Source organism: Solanum pennellii, chromosome 11, assembly GCF_001406875.1.
Source record: "Solanum pennellii chromosome 11, SPENNV200".
In the NCBI taxonomy this organism is placed as follows: domain Eukaryota; kingdom Viridiplantae; phylum Streptophyta; class Magnoliopsida; order Solanales; family Solanaceae; genus Solanum; species Solanum pennellii.
This window is the reverse complement of record NC_028647.1, coordinates 28,713,695-28,717,776: the sequence shown is the minus strand read 5'-3', so window position 1 is coordinate 28,717,776 and position 4,082 is coordinate 28,713,695. Positions and strand designations below refer to the sequence as shown.

The 4,082-nt window shown below is 32.9% G+C and overlaps 1 long non-coding RNA gene across 9 annotated transcripts in view; it reads right to left on the bottom strand.

The window, feature by feature from the left end:
• Positions 1–3,216, bottom strand: part of LOC114074815 — a 13,328-nt gene extending 10,112 nt beyond the window's left edge. Inside the window, exons 1-3 of one of the 9 annotated variants that reach the window (XR_003575104.1) lie at positions 2,265–3,216; positions 2,105–2,187; positions 1,881–1,988 (exon numbers count right to left, since the gene is read on the bottom strand). This is a non-coding gene — a long non-coding RNA (uncharacterized LOC114074815). Of the gene's footprint in view, positions 1–1,880 lie in introns of all 9 variants that reach the window. The other 8 variants (XR_003575101.1, XR_003575099.1, XR_003575103.1 and 5 more) reach the window with 8 other exon arrangements.
• Between the last annotated feature and the right edge of the window lie 866 nt (positions 3,217–4,082).

Below are 4,082 nucleotides of genomic sequence, written 5' to 3'. Positions count from 1 at the left end.
AATAGCATAAACCATAACCTACCTCCACCGAAGTACCGAAGTGACACCAGTTAAGTCTCCAATACTTTTTCTTTCCTCAACGTCTCCGAACCTTTTCAATCTATCAAGTATATAATATATGTAAGTTAACGAGTCCATTGACATCCATATTACTATAATGTCTAGCCTAGTTTCAACAACTCTCCAAATGGATATAGTCAAATTCCTAAGCTTTAATACCAACTAATTTATCAAATCTCATAAGTCTCAAATTTCAAACCTAGTGTTAAATCTCAATTCCTACATTACATACCTAATGCCTTAAAATTTAATTGTCTATCTTAAGACATCAAAATTTGAATCATTGTATGATATTTTACGATCAAACTTCAACCCAATATACCTGTCGTACCATAACATCTCATATTGCTTACGATGAATAATTGAAGGTGATTGTCTTCCTTAGTAATTCTGATCAAAAGAGGAATTAGGAACTTCTAACGGAAACAACAACGAAGAACAAATAAGAAATTATATGCATAACTTTTCCAGTTATCAATTCACCCCTTCTATTCCTTCTCAACTCATTATTCTAACCAATAACATCATTAATTCCTTGTACAAAGATTCCCTTAGTTACATTTTTAATCCAGTACCTTTGTCCAAAATACATCCACTACCATTACGTAATCAGTTGGTCACTTTCCATTAAAATATAATATACGCACATGTATGAATGCAACACCACAATTTTCTTACCTCTTAACATTATAATAATAATAAATATAATATACATTCTTATATACCGATTTCACCTGCACGAACATGCGATTGTTCTTTGGCATCATCGTCTTCTCTCCTTTAAGGATTAGAGTCGTCATTAGTTTGTTTTGGAACAGGAATAATAGTATCTTCTCATTAATTTAATTTAATTTATATTACCCTAATTGTATACCTAACTAATTATAAAAATTATAAAAGTGACCCACTATTTATTTTACTATTATTTTCTTTAATCACCAACTAAATAATTATTAAAACTACCCCACTAATTTCATAATTATAATTACGAATAATCCAAAATACCCATTTAAAATCTTTGAAAATTATTTTAGGAAATAAAAAGCTCTAATATTTAAAACGACCAAATGGGTCGTTACACATAATACATGAGACAAAAATTATACCCTATTACGTTTATTTTTTTTTTCCAGATGTCATGAAATGAGCAAAAACGATACTTACTTTGAAACAATAAGAGTTGAGACAAAGACTTACCAAAATCTCCTATTGAGATAGACAGACAAACCAACTTGTGTTATAATTCCTTAATATTCGTTAACATAACACTTATTTGTGTTACTAAAAGTATTGCATTCCAGGTGTGATAAAGTATAAACTATAAACCTAGACAGTGACTATAGCAAACTGGGAATTGTTGTGAAGACATTTCACAACAGAAATTGGGTGCCAAAGGTTTTATTTATTTACATATACATATAAACAAATTCAATTGTGGCATTAGGTGGTTTAAATAATCAAAACGGGATATCTTAGACATCTAAGTGAGAACATAGTTATGATACTATCTATCCAACCAAATGAAAACTGGCCATATATATCAACTGAAAATGAGGTGTATTTGACTTCATATAACTAAGAATTTTGGCTATAAATGAGAGAGGTCACACTTCAGCTAAAGCTACCTGTTTAGATTGCTAAAATGATAAAAATAAAGCCAAAAGTCATGAGTTAAGAATCTCTAACTAAAAAGCCTAATTGATACTAGAGCAAAATATGCATTCAACTCATCTCTCCCAAGTACCTATAACAACAATAAGCTATCAAGTCTATGCCAAACAACTATACATTACTTTTATATAAATTGAATGTTCACTTACAACTACAAGAAACGACTCCTCTTGCCTTAGAAAGGAGTGACTCTCTACCCCCTGCTTTACAATAATGTTAATCATGATAGTTGCTGGGAACATAGTGCATGTCTTATCCTAGGAAAACACAAAAGAGAGGAATTTATGACACAATATTTTAAATACATTGATCACAGTTCATGTCTTCTCCGCAATATATTTTTGTGGAAGGATTGCTTTTCTGTATACTTTACCAGGATTTACAAAGGGTTGGTTTTCTGTATACTTTTGACAGAGGCACCCATAATCAAATTGGTCCACATACAGGACAAAGCACCTAATGAAAAATAAAATAAGAGAAATTCATATGATAAAAGGAAAAATAAAAGATGAAGTGACTTTGAGCAACATTACAATATTATTAGGTATAGCAGAAAGTTCAGATATTTTTGCACACTGCGAAATCCAGAACCACGAAAACAAATCCAGATTTGTCGATGCTTCAATAGCATCTGCCAGGAACACTCGGCACCTCAATTTGAGATTCTGTCTAGAGTTTCATGAATAGCTCTAGTAGAAAGGAGTGACATTGTTAAATTTTGTAAGGTTCGATGAGATAGGCATACAATGAAATAGGCAAGTGGAGAGGGCGGAGTGGAGGCTAGAGAACACCAGCGGAGTGGAGGCTAGAGAATGAGGGCAGAGTCGAGGCTAGAGAACGATGTGAAGTTGAGGCTAGAGAATGACGACGGAATCGAGGTTAGAAAACGTCGATGGAGTCAATGCCAGAGAACAATAACGGTGACTTTTGTAGATCGCCATGTAGCAGAATGAACCGGAGGATTCCTAGTTCTAGAAGAAAATAAAAATATAGGTGCCTATTGGAATTTTCGACAAGTTTAATTGGAGTTAACAAACTCAAGTTTGGGGGTTAACCTCCCACAAATAACATAGAAATTACGGAGGTTAGATAAAACTGCCACAATTTGATATAATTCATGGAGGTTAATAGAACCTCTGCAATAAAACCCCCAGTGATTAACCATTTTTTTGTAATGGACGTTTACATTGTTTGAAAAAAATCATTGTCCCTTGGGGTAGAGTGTAGATATAGATAATTCTAGTTGGATGAAATAACTTTACAAGCTACTAGTTCATCCAAAGGAGTTGGTATCCGGAGACAACAAGAATTTCAAGAACAAAAAATCTTTCTTGGAAGCATAATTTAGGATCATACTCCTGCATTGGACATATTATTTCTATTCCTTTTCCCTATTATGTATCCCATTCAGTCTATTTGTAAAGTTTATATAAATTTGGGTTTGGGGCAATGAAATGTCAAATGAAGTTATACATCGTTCAATCGTTAGACTTACACTTGGCATAAAAGTGTCACATATATGTGTAGAACGCACAATAACTGTTTATGTGTGATAATTGCTATTGTGAATATGTTTTATTTGAAGACTGTTCTAGCCTACTTTTCTTGAAAATTTTCTAGAACTCTTTAAGCACAAATATCAAGTCACTATCAATAGTGTGACCAAATAATCCTTGAGTTTTTAGTTTTCCAACAAAATTCGAACTTCACTTTCAAATCTCTACTCTCCCATCTCAGAAAAAGGTTAACCTTTCATTTCGAATAAAAAAGAAATTCAAGTTGGTGAAACTACGTAGGACCTGAATTCTCTTTGAGAGATACCTAGGCAGTCTTTCAAGAATAGGTCCCAAATTTTGAGAAATTCAATTTCAACCCTTACAAGACGATTAGAGTTCCATCGCAGTCGAAAATTAAAAGTATGTCAATTAATAATACAAAAGGTCATTGACTCCACGCAAGTCAACTTTTCTGATTCACTAATACCAAAATCAAATAGACAAATTCCTGTCTATTTAGTCACCTTTCTAGGTATGTGGGCTAATTTATCTTCAAGTGGAGCAACTCTTATGTGTTCGTGGGTTTTGGTTTAAGAAGGTTTGTACTTTGTATATATTTTCTATATATGTTCTGGTGATATAGTTGTATGTCTGTTTCTGAGAGTCTAGGCTGGCTTTATAGGTATTTGTTTGTGGAGGGACGAATGTATCTTTTTGGGTATTCTGAGGAGTATATGGTTTTGAAAATAATTTATTCATGTTTATATTTGTGTATTTTACCTTAGTTTCCTCCTTTTTTGTAGGTTGTCCTGCTGTAGATGTGCTGGCTGTAGCTGCATTTAGACAAACATTGTT